Source organism: Oryx dammah, unplaced genomic scaffold (genome assembly GCF_014754425.2).
Source record: "Oryx dammah isolate SB20612 unplaced genomic scaffold, SCBI_Odam_1.1 HiC_scaffold_18, whole genome shotgun sequence".
Classification (NCBI taxonomy): domain Eukaryota; kingdom Metazoa; phylum Chordata; class Mammalia; order Artiodactyla; family Bovidae; genus Oryx; species Oryx dammah.
In genome coordinates this window covers 55,010,650-55,030,736 of record NW_024070202.1, presented here as the reverse complement: position 1 = coordinate 55,030,736, position 20,087 = coordinate 55,010,650, and positions in this window count along the sequence as shown.

The following is a 20,087-nucleotide window of genomic DNA, read 5'->3' as shown; positions in this document are numbered from 1 at the left end:
TGTGTGTGTGTGTGTGTGTGTGTGTGTGTGTGTGTGTGTGTGTGTGTTGTAGATTTCCTTGAAAGAGTGCCTGGAATAAGCAAAGTCATTAGCAGTTTATTTGCAACAGTGCACTTAGGAAAAGCTCTGTGGAGAACACATCAACAGTCAGTATGTAACTGAGCAATTAACACAGGACTTCTGTACTTTGGGGTGTTAGCAAGGGAGTAAACAGAAGCAGATGTGAAGTGTTTGTGCTGTTAGCATGCACAGTCTGTTCTGACATATGCAAATACCACTTACGCTTACAGAACCTGCAGCCCCTGTTGTACCGTGACCTTACTGATGAAGCCCTATGACAGAAGTGCTTCATTTGCACTGGGTGCTATTAATTATTAACAGACCAATAGCACCTCCTCTTGTTATTAGTGCTCTGCAGAGAGCCAGGTGAGAAAGCATCACAAACAATTTGGTAACACTCTGATTCCCAGTTCGCCTTGACTAGTGCTCTCTTGCCAGAAGACTCGTTGAAAATAGAGAACAAATAAGCCCAGAGACGTGGACTGCAAAAAGATCAAACCAGTCAATCCTAAAGGAAATCAATCCTGAATATTCATCGGAATGACTATTTCTGAAGCTGAAGCTCAATACCTTGGCCACCTGATGATAAGAGCCGACTCACTGGAAAAGACCCTGATGCTGTGAAAGACAAAAGGCAAAAGGAGAAGGGGGCAGCAGAGGATGAGGTCGTTAGATAACATCACTGACTCAGTGACCATGAATCTGGGCAAACTCTGGAACATAGTGAAGGATAGGGAAGCCTGGTATGCTGCTGTCCGTGAAGCTGCAAAGAGTCAGACGTGACTTAGCAACTGAAAAACAACAAGGCCAGAGACCAGAAAGGATTTCAAAGAACTGACAGATGGGATCACCTGTGTAACCCAGACATGAGTTTGAATAGTTTTTTCCGTGGAATGTAGGTAAACTCTGGTGATCCAGTGGTTTCCACATTAAGGCTAAAGAATCCTGATCTTGGGTGGATATGTACGTTAGAACTTCATTTACCATTCTTCCCTCTTTGACAAGGAGCTGGAAAATTATTGCTCACCAGAATAATTAAAATTAGAAACAAATGGCGTGGCTTTCTCTCCTTGTGTCTTTAAAGGACATGTCATAGGCCTTACTTATCATATTACTTGAATTCTGGAATAGAAAGCAAGCTTTATGTTGTAAAATGTAATACCTTCCATTTCACTGTTAGTAAGTGTTGAGATTCCTCATCATTAAAGATACATTAAGTATTTCCAAAGTCATCTATACATCTCAGAAGTGGTTACACTTAGTAAAAAAGAGAGTAACAACAAAGATTATTCTAGATCCTTTTTAATCTGTAAATGGGCAGCTTATTCATAGGTAGCCTGACAAAAGATAAATGATTGATATTAACTCATTAGGATTGTTTTTAATTCCCTAAATTACAATATGATATAATTTTAGGATGATGAAGGGAGACTTTTCTTCAATTCTTTATTTTATAAGGAATTTTTTGTAATCATGCACTGCTAGATATGTGCATATATTTTGGACTTCTCATATTTTTCTCTGACTGAGCTAGACTCAGTTTAAGTACATCCTGTTGAAATGAATTAATTTGAGCCATTAGTATATTCTGCTATAGATATCCTAACATTTACTCTGATCTTATACCAAAACCCTGGTTTTCCATCATCTCTTTGTATAAACATCTTATATAGAGCCTGACTGAGGGTATTAAGGTAAGGGGCTAAAACAACATATCTTAGAGTTATTGAATTGAAATCCTATCTCTGTAAAAACTTAATCAAATAAATGAAATATGAGGGGGATTCCTCCCTCCTCCACTTCATTCTGTAATGCAATTCTCAGATTTGAGGGGAAATAGCAAATACTAAATCATATGCAGAGTGTAAATCTTTATTTGCTCATAACCTTAACAATATCATCTCCATCTTTGAGTACTGCCAATACTTTTCTAGGTTTTAAAATACCTGTCCAGAATAAATAGATTTTTTTCCTAGTCATATTCTAAACATACTGAGTATAAACTTAATAAAATAAAATCTATTTCATTTATTAAAATAGTATTTAAAATTTAGGAATATCATCTATCAAGTAAGAAATATTTTCCATGATAAGGGTAGGAGTATAAAGAGGAAGTAAGAAAACTAGAAAAGTGAATAAGGAATTTGTGCAAAATAACTTTGCTTTGAATGCTTTGATTTTTGAACTGGGACATGTCCCAGAATAACAGGAAATCTCAAAGGAGAGGTTTAAAATCTAAGTACTATGTTAACTATGGTGAAATGGGAAAGATCCAAATGTTCTGAATCCTGGAATCTGGCACCTGGTTCCTGGGCTGTACTGGAGTGTGTAGAGGGGAAAGTAACAAAGAATCTCTATGGGTCTTTCATGTTTCTACATGTCTTGGAAGAAGAACCCTTTGTTCTAGATTATCTTTCTAAGGATGTGTGCACAGAAAACAGTTTTAGAAGATAGAGATGGTATCTCCCTCCAGAGGAAGAGGGAGATTTGCTTCCTGTCTGGTGTAATAAAAATAATGTCTCTCTTCAGGGCAATGTCAGGCATGATTACTGCCCATTATAAAAGATTTGGGTTCCCACATTTAGAGTTTATCTCCTGGAGTGCAACCTACTGCGTGTGCAATTATCATCTGGCCCTCTTGTGAGAACTTGGGCTCAGAAACTATGCATAATGTATGCTGACTTTCATGCTGGTTTCTGTGCTATGAGTAATGAAGTCCTTTGACATTGAAAAAGGAGTCTCACATCTACTGCTAATATCCATAAAACTGTGTCCAGTTAACTTGTTATCTCCCCTGTAAAGTAAAGCTCAGACCCTTCACAGTTCTTGAGAGTTTGGTGGTGAATATAGGATAATGACAAAGATATGCTTTCTAGAAGAGGAAAAATTAGTGCCTTGCGGGGCAATTAATGGTATTCGAGGAGGTCCATAGGAATCAGTAATAAACATATAGACCAAATTGCTTGGCCAGCCTTTCAGTAAATGGTATTCTGTTTTATTATATGAATGAGGAAGTGTTAGGGAGGTGATTGTAGGCCGAGTACCAGGAGGTAGGTTCAGAAACAGATGTGTGAATAGTACCCTTGTTGTTGCTAGCTCTTTTTTGAAGGCAGAGGGTGAGGATTCCTGGACAATCCAGCAGTCAGTCTCAGGTCTGCCCCACTGTCACCCAGACAACAACACTTAAGAGTCATCCTGAGTAGGCAGGTATTTCCAATCCATTTCAGCCAATACTTACAGAATGTGCACTATGCTGGGTCAGAAGAGGAAAATTCATAAATAGCATGGGCAGGACTCAGACAAACTTTAGAATGTTGGCTGGTTTGCTTGAGAGATGAAGAAATGAGAGGCAGGAGACTTAACTGCTTGTTTAGGATAATGCAGTGGCTCGAAGTCTCATAGGTCAGCCCCAACCACAGTCTCTTATGACAAACTTAAATCCGTTCAAAGATTACAGGAAAAGATCAAAAAGGTCTTTTTGTTGTTTTCTGTTTGTTTGTTGCAGTGGTTCATGGCTGCAATAAGGGAGCTAAGGCCCTCTTATGGAGATTTCTCTGAAACAGACAAGGTACTTTGAGAAATCCCAGGTGAGGCATTGACAGGACTTTGGACTCTTACTGCCCTGATTGGGCTAACAATTCCAGTGGAGTTTATAGAATTCACCCACTGGAGAATGAGAAACACATCTAAAGACATTTAGATAAAGTATTACAGTCAGCCTTGACACCGTAGAAAGTTGTCCTAGCCTTTATATTGAAATTGGGTATGAACTTAAGATAGATTGCTTTGATAATGGGATAGCAAATGATGTAGATGAAGGTAGATTCCTTTAAAGGAAAACAAACAAACAAACAAAAAACTGCTATATAATGTAGATTCAGCTAGATTCCTTAAAAAAAAAAAAAAAAAAAGAAAAGAAAAGATAAGACTGCTATGTGAGTTAAGCCCAAGTCAATCAATCTATGCACTCCTCAGGGCCATAGTCTCAAAGATACTTGTCTTTGGCTGCTGAATCAAAGGGTTCCTAAATCTGAAATATTGGTGCCAGCAATGATGACTTTTCTGCCCCGTATAGGTCTTTGGTGGGCCAATACCATTAGAATTTTGCTTGGTTGAGCCATGAACAGCCACCATATCACTGAGGATCTGAAGTAGATGTGCTTTATATAACAGCCTAGTTCCACTCTCACCCTGCATATTCCTTCTCTCCTTCTCTAGCCTGACTCAGCTACCTTAAAAAGAAAGATAGTTAGGGGGGAAGGCTGAAAGCTTCCCCATCCTGAAGGGGAACTGAAGTCCATACATACCCACTTTGGTAGTCTGGGGAGCTTTGGAGAGGGTAAGGACTCAAACTTGTACAGCTCTGTTTGGTGTAGGCAAAAAAGTACTATCCTATATAGTCCCATGAGGGGGGAAGTGAAATGAAAGTGAAAGTCACTCAGTAGTGTCTTTGCAACCCCATGGACTTCCAGGCTCCTCTGTCCATGGAATTCTCCAGGCGAGAATACTAGTCAGTAACTGTTGCCTTCTCCAGGAGGGGAAAGGGACACCCAAATTCAACTGACAGGATTTGGGCAAGGTTTGCAGTAGGGAAAAGAAGTTACAGTGATCTCTTGTAGGTGAGATCTCTTGAATTAATTCAATGTAGTATTGTCATGACCTCTGTTGCTGAAAGTCTAACTGAACTGACTTTTCATGTGATGGTGATGCGAATGTTCATAAAACCTAGGGGAACTTTTCTGATCAAGAAGAGGTACATCTGGAGAAGTGCTAGGGGGACATATAAAATATGTATTGACCCATCTCCCTGTCATCTGTGGAGCCTAAAGAAAACCTGGCTGAATGGAAACCTGAATTCACAGAACTTCCCCTGAATATCTAGGCCTGGATCACTGAATGATTCAGCGAAGCAGATATCTGGTGGTGCACACTGGAATGTTGAGGCTTTTCTACCTTAGTGCCAACTATCCAGGATCAGAGTCTGTGGTTGTTTCTTTCAGTAGGGTAGAGCTCAAGACAGTTCTCATAGCTATAGCTATTATTGTCCTTGGTGAACCTAGTTACAGTTTTAATGAATCTTGGGCTGTTGTCAAATAGCCTAGATGTTTATTCTGCCACGGAAACTATAACCCAGCAGTTTATAAGCCTTTTCCTGGCAGATTAGCTACCTCTGACCTTAGGGCCCCCTTCAGGATTATCAGTGATACTGCACCATTTTTGATACCTTCTCAGGTTATTATGTTGCTGTTCTAGTCCAGTCTGTCAACTGGCTACTAACAGGTATCAGGCTTTCAGTTTTCCAGTCCATTTGCAGTTTGAAAATCATGCAACAGCCAGTGAACAAGAGGATGATACTCAAGGTTTTGATGGTCTTCCATGCACGCTACTGTTCACAGTCATCTGGTATTGCTGAGTGTGGGAACGGTCCCAGAAAACATTGACTTCAGAAGCTCTCTGCTTCCCCCTCACCTTGTCCTGGTCCACACAGTTCAGAAAGACTATCATGGGTATGACTTTCTATGGAAATGGATCATCTCCTCTTGACCACTTCCTGGATAATGACCATAATAATCAGGGCAAAATGAGGGACGTATACAGACATATTTTGAAATTTGGGGGAATATGGGTCATTACTGGGCATGATGAATTTTTCTTATCTCCAAAAGCAACTCCAGGCAAGAGATGGTAAGACACTGTAATAGAACCAATAGTGGGAGTGGCAATGATGAGGTGACTTTGAGAGAACTATCAGAGGGAACCTTAGCAGGATATGATGTATTTTTGGATGCCACTATGTCAGGCAGAGCTGAAAGAGAATTGTGAAAGAGGAGAAGATACTAACAATGGTACCCAGGTCAATTGTGATATGCTAATTAGGAGATGGAAACTGAGAATGAGAGCTGGTCTGGATTAGGTTCTCACTGAATAATGACCTTCTTTATGAACATGTTGAACAAGCAAGTGGATGTTTTAAAGCTAAAGAGTAAGTTCTGGACTGGAAGTGTAGATTTTGGAGCTACTGATACAAAGAAAAGATTTTAAATTATGGTGCAGAATGAGATTTCCAAGAGAGAGCATATGAAATATGACAAAAATTCCAAAATTGGAAATGTATAAAGCAACATTTTTTATGGTCAGCAAAAGAAATTTAGGCAAGGAAAGTAGGGATATTGAATTTAGAAAGAACTTTTTTAGAAAGTGGCAAAATGAATGACTTTTCTTATTCTGAAGACGAGGAAAGTTAGTCCTCTATTGGAGGAAGATAATCCTCTCTATAGGAGAAATACAACTTCTCTTACTGACACACATTAGTTTATTATAGTAAAGCATTTTTCCACTGACATTTTTAAAAGCTCAGTGATATTTAGATATCAGAGTGAAAAAAATGTGCTGGTGAGTAAAGATTATATTGTACATATATATATATATATGAGTCTGAAAGTACTGTGCTTAGTGGCTCAGTCCTGTCAGCCATTTTTTGACCCCATGGACTGTAGCCCTCCAGACTCCTCTGTCCATGGGAATTCTCCAGGCAAGAATACTGGAGTGGGTTACCATGCCCTCCTCCAGGGGATCTTCCCAACTCAGGGATTTAACCCAGGTTTCCCACATTGGGCATGAATTCTTTAACACCTGCGCCACCAGGGAAACCCATGAATACGAGAGCCAGTCACCTATCCCTTCTCCAGGGCAACTTCCTGACCCAGGAATCAAACCAAGGTCTCCTGCATTGCAGGTGGATTCTTTACCAGCTGAGCTACCAGGGAAATGTATAGCTTAAAGTGCAACCCATTTCTTGTGCAATGAAAGTAGTAAATGCAAAACTCTATATAATCTTTTTGGCAAGAAGAAATTTTCAGAAGACAGTGATTCTCAAGACAAGTAACTGAAAGAAGATGTGATATATTTATCTCCCTAAAAAAAAGATGGCATAGATTTTTAAACGTATTGAAACCTGTCTGACAAGAGGGGGAATCCATTGGCCATGTTCATCAAAGCATGGATGAGTGTTTTTTCCACAGCCATTCTGGTTCTCCAGGCCAAATGGGAAGAGAGAACTAAGAATGCAGATGTGTACAATTCATCCCTAGCTCAGGCGTGTCTGAATCTATTTTAATTTCTCTTTATAAATAACATTTCTTTTTAAAAACAAATCGTAATGTCTAGCAATAAAGAATATTCTAGAGATGTGCCAACTATGATGGTAGTTACATTTGCCAACCCTTTGCCCTGCTAAAAGATTGGAAGAGAATATTATGTTTGGTATAGGATTTGAAAGACTGCTTCTTTATTTCAAGTGTTTGGAAATATTATGGAAAGGAGCTCTTGAAAATACAACAAAACATATCAAAGAATTAATTGTAAAATATCCACCCTCTTACACGCTGCCCCCATCCATTACGTCTAGCATGTTATAGAATTGAAAATCGGAACAAAGGGATGAGAAGAGACAAACAACACAGGACCTGACATGTTTGTGAAGAATGACAGGTAAAGCGGTCTTCTGTGTTACTTGCTGAAAGTTTCACTACAGAACGGTAATTAAAATTATCCCTCACACTGGTAAATTAGAAGTGGAATATGCCATTTCTCTGAAATATTTCATAGACAAAACTAAGAGTTATGCCTCCTGTGCGCTCCTGACAAGTTGTGCCACGTTCCCAGATTCTCTCCTCATCAATTTTCTTCTTGGTTTTTGAAAGAGAGAGGCCCAAGTCATTTTCCAGAGCTAGTTCTTTGTGCTTGGTATTGCCTTAAAAGGAATGTGCTGTGAGACTGTACGTTTTCAGAGCAAGGGAGGCTTACTGTGTAATCTATGCACCACATGAAGGATTTATAAAATAAAAGGCTATTTATAGATTATGCTCTAAACTCTCATCACGTTCTTTTCCTTCATAGAGAATCCCACTTGGATTTCTCTCCTTTCTCCCTTCCTTTGCTAATTGAATCTTCCTTTTTTTAACGTTTCTTTTGTCTCTTCTTTGCTTTCTTTGAAGGGGAAGTTAGGATTTTATTCTCATTTTATCCCTTTTCCCCTTGTTTTCTACTGGACAGATGGTCTGTTATTTTGTCCCTCACCACGAAGTTGGGAAATTCTCCACAACGTTTATTTAATGAACTAATTACAATTCTTCTGACTTTAATTTGGTCAATTACAACTTATGTTTGGTTACCTCAAGTTCCAGGACTGACACAAATTGTGTCACTTCAAGCAGCGACAAATGCCATTGAAAATAAAAATTTGGTGTCGTTTCAATCAGTCAGCTCTCCCTTCTCCTTTTTAATTATTTATTTTATTTTTAAGGCTCAAACTTCTGTCATTATGAAGAGGGTTGTTCATTATTCCAAAAACTGATAAGAACAGGATTGCTACCCAAGCAGAAGAGAATCTGTCTTAAGTGGTGAGACATTTGGGTTGATTGTGGAAGAAAAAGGTGCCTCAAACTTTCTCTTCACTGGTAAAAATGCTTTATTTTAGAATTCTTAGACTTGGTCTTTATTCACATTATTCTCAAAATAGACTGTAGTGACATTTATAAAAGGACAGATGAATTTCTTTCTACGTAAATGCTTTAAAATTTAAACACTTCTTTTAAAAAGATTAAAAGAGTGTATCTATTAACACTAATATACTTAAATTAGTGGATTCAGATCTGTAGAATGTTAAAACAATAAGATTAAGTGTTGAAAGAGTCATCCTAAATATTTATTTAGCCCCATCTACCTCTATCTCTGTAATTGGTATTTCTCCAAGATACAAAGAAAGCAGGATTCAATTTGATTCGACAAATATTTATTAAATTACCTTTATGGCCAAGACACTGTGCTAAGTACTGCATGGAATACAAATACAGAAAATGTTTTCTAGTAAGGGCTTGAGTTCAATGCTGTTTATTTCAAACAAGATTTATTGAGCAGCTAGGTACCGTGCTAAGTATTAAAAGATACAATACATTTTCTGTAGGTAAAGAAACTTGCAGCCTTGTAAGTTGGAATTGATGAAGCCTTAAAATCATATTCAAAATTGTGTGTGCATATATGAGGTGTGTGTGTGTGTGTGCATGTGTGTGTGTGTGTGTGTGTGTCTATGTGTACATTCATGGTTTCTCTGAGAAGAGGGATACTATCTACTGGATTCTCAAAAAATTCACCAACCCCATAAATGTTAAAATCATGTATGCAATACAGGGTAGACTCTCAGAGCTGTAAGAGTGATCTAAACAAAGGATAATTTCTGTCCCGGGTCCTTCAATTACCTGCTGCCTACATGGTGCTTGGGATTAAGATGTGTGCTGAGATGACCATTTAATAAAGTACTTTACAAAGCAAGAGGACAAGTCTCTACATCAGAAGGAACATTTAAAAGCTAGTGCTAGATGGGAGTATTAAATGTTACAAGAGAGAAAATAATAGTTACTACATTTTGGAATTGCAGGAACAGGCTTTTGGATCCCTGAGTGGAGCACTGAGAGGCATAGAGGGCTTTAGTAACTAGAAACAAAAGACAATGTATGCTTGGAATGGGCTCCAAATGAGGGAGTGAGCAGGAAATGGACAGAATATTTTCCCTGATACTTCTGGATACGTCCTGAACTGATGAGATTCTGGATCCAAACTCTTTGGAGCTCAATCATCCTTCAACCCAGCTCTAAAAATTGTTGCACCTGTTATACCACTGTTCGGCAGAAAACAGAGACCTTGTGTGTATATTTATGTGCATAAACACACACATGCATGTTAGATCACATATACGTGCACGTGCAAGTGTATGTTCTTATCTTTCACACAGCTTTTTGATCATATTTAATTGTATTTATGAAGAACCTCTCTTTTGCTCAACCTGGTATAAGTGCTAAAGATGAAAAATATTTCCCACCATCAAGGAGCAAATTCCCATCAAGTCAAGAGGGAAAAGTAAAGTATCACAAAGAGAACAACATAAATGAAGACAGGGAGATAGTAACCTCACAACCCTTCCTGGAAGGGGCAAATATTTAATTTGAACTGTTGTTGAAAGAGGAGTACACCGAAGAATGAACCTGATGAAGAAAGACGGAAAGGAGAACGATGTACATCACGTTCATAAGCTTAGCGTTTATATATCAGAGAAATTTAAAAGATTTTCATTGAAAGGACTGTAATTAGATTTAGATTTAGTCTCTCTGGTAGGAGTGTGAACAGTAAGACTAAAGGTTAGGACAAATTTCAGTTCAGTTCAGTCGCTCAGTCGTGTCTGACTCTTTGTGACTCCATGAATCGCAGCACGCCAGGCCTCCCTGTCCATCACTAACTCCCTGAGTTTACCCAAACGCATGTGCATCGAGTCAGTGACGCCATCCAGCCATCTCATCCTCTGTCATTCCCTTCTCGTCCTGCTCCCAATCCCTCCCAGCATCAGGGTCTTTTCCAATGAGTCAACTCTTCACATGAGGTGGCCAAAGTATTGGAGTTTCAGCCTCAGCATCAGACCTTCCAATGAACACCCAGGACTGATCTCCTTTAGGATGGACTGGTTGGATCTCCTTGCAGTCCAAAGGACTCACAAGAGGCTTCTCCAACACCACAGTTCAAAAGCACCAATTATTTGGAGCTCAGCTTTCTTCACAGTCTGACTCTCACATCCATACATAACCACTGGAAACTCCATAGCCTTGACTAGATGGACCTTTGCTGGCAAAGTAATATCTCTGCTTTTTAATATGCTATCTAGATTGGTCATGTGGAAAAATCTGAAAGATGGGAATACCAGATCACCTGACCTGCCTCTTGAGAAACCTATATGCAGGTCAGGAACCAACAGTTAGAACTGGACGTGGAACAACAGACTGCTTCCAAATAGGAAAAGGAATACGTCAAGGCTGTATATTGTCACCCTGCTTATTTAACTACTATGGAGAGTACATCATGAGAAATGCTGGGCTGGAAGAAACACAAACTGGAATCAAGATTGCCGGGAGAAATATCAATAACCTCAGATATGCAGAAGACACCACCCTTATGGCAGAAAGTGAAAAGGCACTAAAAAGCCTCTTGATGAAAGTGAAAGAGGAGAGTGAAAAAGTTGGCTTAAAGCTCAACATTCAGAAAACGAAGATCATGGCATCTGGTCCCATCACTTCATGGGAAATAGATTGGGTAAGAGTGGAACCAGTGTCAGACTTTATTTTTTTGGGCTCCAAAATCACTGCAGATGGTGATTGCAGCCATGAAATTAAAAGACACTTACTCCTTGGAAGGAAAGTTATGACCAACCTAGAGAGCATATTCAAAAGCGGAGACATTACTTTGCCAACAAAGATCCGTCTAGTCAAGGCTATGGTTTTTCCAGTGGTCATGTATGGATGTGAGGAAAGCTGAGTGCCGAAGAATTGATGCTTTTGAAGTGTGGTGTTGGAGAAGACTTGAGAGTCCCTTGGACTTCAAGGAGATCCAACCAGTCCATCCTAAAGGAGATCAGTCCTGGGTGTTCATTGGAAGGACTGATGCTGAGGCTGAAACTCCAATACTCTGGCCACCTCATGTGAAGAGTTGACTCATTGGAAAAGACCCTGATGCTGGGAGGGATTGGGGGCAGGAGGAGAAGGGGATGACAGAGGATGAGATGGCTGGATGGCATCACCGACTCAATGCACATGAGTTTGGGTAAACTCAGGGAGTTAGTGATGGACAGGGAGGCCTGGCGTGCTGCGATTCATGGGGTCACAAAGAGTCAGACACAACTGAGTGACTGAACTGAACTAACTAGATTGGTCATAACTTTCCTTCCAAGGAGTAAGCATGTTTTAATTCCATGGCTCCAATCACCATCTGCAGTGACTTTGGAGCCCCCAAAAATAAAGTCTGACACTATTTCCACTCTTTCCCCAGCTATTTCCCATAAAGTGATGGGACCAGATGCCATGATCTTAGTTTTCTGAATGTTGAGCTTTAAGGCAACATTTCCACTCTCCTCTTTCACTTTCATCAAGAGGCTTTTTAGTTCCTCTTCACTTTCTGCCATAAGGGTGGTGTCATCTGCATATCTGAGGTTATTGATGTTTCTCCTGGAAATCTTGATTCCAGCTTGTGCTTCTTCCAGCCCAGTGTTTCTCATGATGTACTCTGCATATAATTTAAGGACCTACTATAAAAATAATTAATTAGTTTTTTTAAAAGTATATGTTATATTAGTTTTATAGGACTGTTATAACAAAGTACCACAGACTGGGTGGCTTAAACAACGGAAATTTATTTTCTCACAGTTATGGAGTTTGGGTGTCCACAAGGTATTGGAAGGATGGTTTTCTTCTGAGGCCTCCATCCTAACGCTGTGGATGGCTATCTTCTCCCTGGGTTGTCGCATGATCTTCCTTCTATGTTGTTCTCTCTTTGTGTCCTCTTATAAGGGCACCAGTCATAATGGATTAGGGCCCACCATAATGGCCCAACTTTAATGACCTCTTTAAAGATTCTATTGCCAAATACAGTTATATTTCTGAGGTTGCTGGCGTCAGGACTTCCGTACTGCATGAAATTCAAATTCCAGTGTTTTATTGGAACATGGCTGTGCTCCCTCATTTATGTTGCCTATGGCTGCTTTTGTGCTACAACAGTGGGGTTGAGTAGTTGTGACAGAGGCTGTATGGTGTGCAAAGCCTAAATTATCTACTATCCGGGCCTTTACAGAAAAAATTTGCATCCTGTACTCTAGATAAAAGATGAGTTGGCAGTTACTAGTTTAGGCTGGTAACCTGAGTGATGAAGTTATTAAGGAATAGTGAGTTCTATGAAAGGGAAGAGGGTGAAGCTTGTACCCTTAAGTGCATACCAACAGGTCAGAGAAGAAGAAGGAAAAGAAACTACTAAGGTAATGGGGACAGAATGGGCAGAGCTGTCGGAGGAATAAAGGAACTGAGCTATGTACACTGTCTTTCCCAAAAGAGGGAGAGATGAACAGTGACAAGAAAACAGAAGGGTTCTAGTGTCATACACACACACACACACACACACACAGAAGTCGCTCAGTCGTGTCCGACTCTTTGCAACCCCATGGATTGTAGCCCACCAAGCTCCTCGGTCCATGGGATTTTCCAGGCATGAATACTGGAGTGGGTTGCCATTTCCTTCTCCAGGGGATCTTCCTGACCCAGGGATAGAACCCGGGTCTCCCACATTGTAGGCAGACGCTTTACCATCTGAGCTACCAGGGAAGTCAGAAATCAGTATTTCACATAGAAGGAACGGGCAAATTAAAGCAAACACTATAAAGAGATGAAGATAATAAGCATTAAAAATGGCTTTTAGATTGAGTAATGATCTATTTGCTTTGGAAATGTCATGTAATATATAATTTAATATATATTAAGTACTTAATATATATTTAATTATACATAAATTTAATTAATATATATTTAATTTTATAAATGTTTAATGTATAAATATTTAATTTAATATTTATTAGAGGCAGTTTTGCATTCACAGGGCTTGCAGAATATTCCCCAAGAAAATAATCAAATTTCTGTACTGTATTTATAGTCTGAAAACACTTCTTGCAAAATTATCTCTAGAATACTATTTTAACCAGTGAGCAAAGTGAGGTAAAAAGAACAAATTCAAATACATTCTAAAACCAGTTTTTGTGTACACATTTTAAAAAGTGAAATTTGCAAATATTTCTCCCTCATTTCACTTTATATTGAGAAAGTCATTGTACTTTGAAATTTATTCCTTTAATGTTACTATCAAATCTGTAACTACTCCTCCTTAAAGCAAACCACTTTCATATATAAAGTGGATTTTTCTAAACTTCCATATTTTGCACTATTTTATATTTTATGCCTTTAATGAAGTTATTCCAAAGAATGACACTAAGGACTTTATCAAAGTTCAAAAAGGGTATTTGAATAGAAAAATTAGCTATAATCATGAACCATTGGTTTCAAAATTATGATTATATCAAAACAGATGAATCGCCAGTCTAGGTTCGATATAGGATACAGGATGCTTGGGGCTGGTGCATGGGGATAATCCAGAGAGATGATATGGGGTGGGAGGTGGGAGGGGGATTCAGGATTGGGAGCTTGGATACACCCGTGGTGGATTCATGTCAGTGTATGGCAAAACCAATACACTATTGTAAAGTAAAATAAAGTAAAAATAAAATTTAAAAAAAAAACAGATGTAGTGTTTCTATATATTAATAAGACCAGAGGGGAGGACCTATTTATACTTACAAGCATTACTTGCTGTCAACAACAAATTAGTTCAAACATACAGATTCAAGAGTGCAAGAGCAAAAGCATATTGCAAAAAATAGTAAAGAAGGAACTGTCATTAGAATCCAATACATTAAAGACAAATAATGAACACAGAGAATGATTATTGTTTTTTGAGTGTAATTTTATTACTATTAAATTCTCTTATGCTTCTTATATTTACTCTTGAACTGTATTTTCTCTATTATTATAATTGTTTTTATTACTCAGTAATTACATTTAAATCTGCATATTTCCTAAAAGATTTTTGACCCTTACTACATTTCTTGGAACATTATGTTTTCTACTCAAAGTTATTTATTTTCTACACCTTGCTTCTTAGGAAAGAAAAAAACTATTTAAAGGAAAAGATGGAAAATATTCTTAAGAACACATCATCTGAAGTAACTACTTTGATGCACATTCTAATATTTTATTGGACTCAGTTTCTAATTATTTTATCATTTCAGGAACAATGGCACAGAGTGGTCTTTACATGAGAAAAGTATTTCCATTTGCAAGACCAATGATCTACTTAGAAATGGTTCCTGAATAATAGAGTAGTGGAAATCTACTTTTAAAATTAGATTATTTTAATAAATAAGTGCAAATAACATGCTTGGTGTTTGTAGATAGCATAAAAGCATAATTATAACTGCCAAGATAAATACTTCTCCAGCCACATTCTTGTACTTAATGGATATCTTGTTAATAGGAAACTACTTGATTTCAAAGCAAAAATCTTGAATTTCTTCCCTTCTTTCATATCAAGATAAATTTCCTATTTAATGTCTCAACACTTCCTGTTCATTAAAGAACAGGTTTAGTATCAATTCTTTAAAATGTGTTTTCAAAGAAGACAGTGTGTGTTAAGTCGCTTCAACCATATCTGATTCTTGCGATCCCATGAACTGTAGCATGCCAGACTTCTCTGTCCATGGGATTCTCCAGGTAAGAATACTGGAGTGGGTTGCCATGCCCTTCTCCAGAGGATCTTCCCAACTCAGGGATCAAACCTGTGTGTCTTATGTCTCCTGCATTGGCAGGCGGGTATTTTACCACTAAATATGATTATATCTTTTGTCCCAGATAATTTCATTAAATGGATGCTACATCACTGATACAACTTTTAGTTGCATTTCACTTCTAGGGGGAAAAAAAATACTTCTGGCTGTAGAGGGACCTGGGGAAAAAAAAAAAAAGAAGAGTAATGTGTGGTGAAAATATTCTTAATATTGTTCCCCATATATTTAATCCGTTAGGTCTCTTGATTAACAAATTCCTATGCTTTGTTGTGGGGCTTCCCAGGCAACAAAGGTGGCACTAGTGGTAAAGAACCTGCCTGCAATGCATGAGACATAAGATCAATCTCTGTCGGGAAGGTCCCCTGGAGGAGGGCATGGCAGCCCACTCCAGTATTTTTGCTTGGAGAATCCCATGGACAGAGGAGCCTGACTGGCTACTGCCCATAGGGTCTCAAAGAGTTAGACACAACTGATGTGGCTTAGCATGCACCTATGCTTGGTTGCTGAGTTAAGCAAAAGTTAAGTCCAGAAATAATAGAGAATGAGTAAGTAGTTTTACCTTTTAGCAAGTATCTTTACCATTTCCCAAATTTTTTCAGAAATAAAATTGACCAATTTCTACATGTATCACTCAATCGCAAACAATCTAGAATTTGACCAAATCTTGTGAGTTATGTATTTTTTGGTTTATTTATGTGCACGCTTGTTCTTTAACTATACTCCATCCCTCAACACTCTGCACACACATACAGTACTTAGACTGCCAGGTAGCCAAGCAGAAAAATATCTCCAGTCTCAGAAGCTTGTTTCCTAAGTTAGGCAATATTTTCAACTTTTCTAAAGATATTTTCTTTCATCACTTTTTGATGAAAATACCATATGTCTCCATGGCTCGCATAATAGAAAATGTAATCATATACATCTGGGCAAGGTGAAGAATGCCAAGGCTGACCCAGAAGCCAAATTACGTTACCTTAATCTTCCACACTTAGTTCAGGAAAAATTGTTAAAACTTAAAATAATAGGGTCTAAAAGCACTAAAATGGCTCTTTTTCATAGAATTTGGAATTGTAGTTTTAAAACCCTTTACAGTTTTTTTTTTTTTGTTTTAAAGCTACCAATTAGGCTGCTAAAGTTTGGAGGGTTTTTCCTTCACTATAAATCCCCCATAATTCAATTTTCATTTAAGCAGTCAAGAAATAATATACCAAGGATCTGTGTGAATTGTGAGCCTTGCTGTTTTTGTTTTTCCATTTATAGCATCCACTTTTCTCATCTTCCTCAACCCTACCCTTTAACCTACTCCATAAGTCATTTTTGTTACCAGTAATCTTTTCAATTTTGTTATAATTACACATTAACTGAGTCTCTTAAAGTTCGAGTACATTGTTACAAAATAGGGAATGTAAAGGTCTCGACAGGCTATGAAAAAAGCTATTTCTCTCTTAAGTAAACTCTGGTTTTAATCTTTATCTATTGAAATAAAATTTCTGTCTCTATTGGTCATTGGATCACTGGAGAATGGCTGAATGGATTTGCAAAGTGTGTCTGGTATGGTATGCACAAAATTCATTTTGGAGTATCCTGGCTGATGGTGATGATAAAGGGCATCTCCATAGTGGGCAGTCATCCACAGATGGCAGCTCAAAGAAGACATACGGATGGCTAACAAACACATGAAAAGATGCTCAACATCACTCATTATCAGAGAAATGCAAATCAAAACCACAATGAGGTACCATTTCATACCAGTCAGAATGGCTGCGATCCAAAAGTCTACAAGCAATAAATGCTGGAGAGGGTGTGGAGAAAAGGGAACCCTCTTACACTGTTGGTGGGAATGCAAACTAGGACAGCCACTATGGAGAACAGTGTGGAGATTTCTTTCAAAACTGGAAATAGAACTGCCATATGACCCAGCAATCCCACTGCTGGGCATACACACCAAGGAAACCAGAATTGAAAGAGACACGTGTATCCCAATGTTCATCGCAGCACTGTTTATAATAGCCAGGACATGGAAATAACCTGGATGTCCATCAGTAGACGAATGGATAAGAAAGCTGTGGTACATATACACAATGGAGTATTACTCAGCCATTAAAAAGAATACATTTGAATCAGTTCTAATGAGGTGGATGAAACTGGAGCCGATTATACAGAGTGAAGTAAGCCAGAAAGAAAAACACCAATACAGTATACTAACGCATATATATGGAATTTAGAAAGATGGTAATGATAACCATGTATGTGAGACAGCAAAAGAGACACAGATGTATAGAACAGTCTTTTGGACTCTGTGGAAGAGGGTGAGGGTGGGATGATTTGGGGGAATGGCATTGAAAAAAAAAGAAAAAAGCTATTTCTCTTAAGTAAACTCTGGTTATAATCTTTATCTATTGAAATAAAGTTTCTGTCTCCATTGGTTATTGGGTCACAGGAGAATGGCTGAATGGATTTGCAAAGTGTGTCTGGTACGGTATGCACAAAATTCATTTTGGAGTATCCTGGCTGATGGTGATGATAAAGGGCATCTCCATAGTGGGCAGTCATCCACAGATGGCAGCTCAAAGTGACCATTAGCGCTGCTTTGCAGAAAGAAGACAACCATTTTGAGTGGTTTCAAATATGAGCCCAGAAGGCAGGGGTTGACTGGCAACTGGGGTTCCTCTTAACATTCTCATAAATGATTAGTGTCAAGGACTTTTATATTTAAAAATAGTCTTTGATTATTCCAAGAAATTCTGGAGGGTCTAGCTGGTATGTGACAATACCATATTGTAACTTTTATTTCTCAAAATTATGATTTATACTGTTACCAAAATGGTATAAATTGATAGATTTATGATGTTTCACACTTTGAGCAAAATATTTTTGGAGGAAAATCAATGGAAAGTTTAAGAGAAGAAATCAAGACCTAAACCATTCTCAAACTCAGTATACTTTGTTCTTTGGTTTTGTTGTTTTCCTTTATACCAGGTGTCAAGTCCTGCGCTATTGCACTATATATAGTGAATTGAAAAAATATTTAAGACGCAGTCCTTGACCTCAAATGTCTGACAGTTTTGTAAGGTAAGAAACTATATTTGCCTCATATAATGCATGAGGCAGAAAGGGTTTAAGCATTGTACTATGTCAACACTAAGCAAAGCTGACTAGGCTTTCCTGGGAATATAGAAAGCCTCTTCTTTAAGATATCTGCTCCCATATATAAAACTCTACAATTTCAACTCTAAAAATGTTTTACAAAGCAGATATTCATACCACTAGAAGGCTGGACAAATTTTAGCAACACCTAACAAAACAAAATCTTTGAATATACAAACCTTCAAATTAATTTTGCTTGACTTAAACATTAATTAACAAGTTTTTACACAAAAGGTATGTAAATTTACCATTTCTTTCTTCTTCCCATTTCCTACACACTCTCCCTTAAATCTGCTGTCCAGGGTCCTGTTCCCATAATTTTCTTGTATGTGGTCTTTATTTCAGAAATATGATTGGAAAGCACAGAGTTAAAATAATGACTGTATTAGCACAGAAGAGATGAAAATAAGTGTTTATAGGGCAATTATAGAAGGATTTCATTATCACCTTTTGGCTTAAGAAGCAGTATTAGTTTGCTAGGGCTACTGTAATAGAGTACTACAAACTGAGTGACTTAAACAACAGATACTTATTGTCTCAAGTTTGGGAGGCTAGAGTTCTGAAATCGAGTTGTCAGCAGGATCTGTTTTTTCTGAGCGTTGGGAGGAAGAGATCTGATCAAGGCTTCTGTCTTGAATTTATATGACTGTTTATATTCATGTAGTGTTCTCCTTGTGTGCATGTCTGTATCCAAATTTCCTCTTCTTATAAGGACACAAGCTATAATGGATTAGTGCCCACCCTAATGACCTCATTTTAAACTTGATTACTTCTGTAAAAACTCAATATCCACTAAGGTTATATTCTGAGGTCCTGGGGTTTAGGATTTTAAAATATGAATTTTGAAGGGGGCACAATCTAACCCAACGGAGTCTTATAGCCAAGGATTAAATAATTTGAAATCATACAGTTAGTCAGGATTAAAATCTAGATCTGTTAACCCCTAGTCCAGGATTTTGTGTACGATACTACAGGTGATGCTAGAAATCTCTGTTGTCAGCCAGCATTGTGGTTTTAATAAGGTAGCATTTAAAGTGCTGATATTGTCCATAAGGAATCAGTTATTAGTGAAGAAGCTGTCTAATGTCTTAAGAAATATTTAAATTAGAGTCCTGTTTTTGGAAACCAAATTGATTCTTTTAACAGAATTTAGAAAGCAGAGTTACTCCTCTTGAAACAAACATCAGAACATCATTCAAAGTACTACACTCAAGCCATTACTCATGCAGTCTTATTAAGCATTATCCACTCATACTTCTAAACAAATCCCGGGAGCATGGTTTGTGGAAAATTAAATACAATAGTGTGTGTACTGGTTAAAACTCCACTTTTAAATGTTCAATAATATTGCTTCCATATTATAATGCTTATATAATAGTATCCAAACCAAGACAAGGTCTGAGTGGTGGTAATATGGAACCTAAACATGGGAACAAACATCAAATTCCCTTTCCCTTATGCTGTAAATCAGCTTATATGATGATTAATACAGGATTTGTATGGGTAGTGCCCAGATGCTGTAAACCACTCAACAGATAGTTACCCACAGATAATTTGAATTATTCATTAACTAAATCTTTGCAGCCATTATAGAAATTTGCTTAGCACTACTAAACAGACT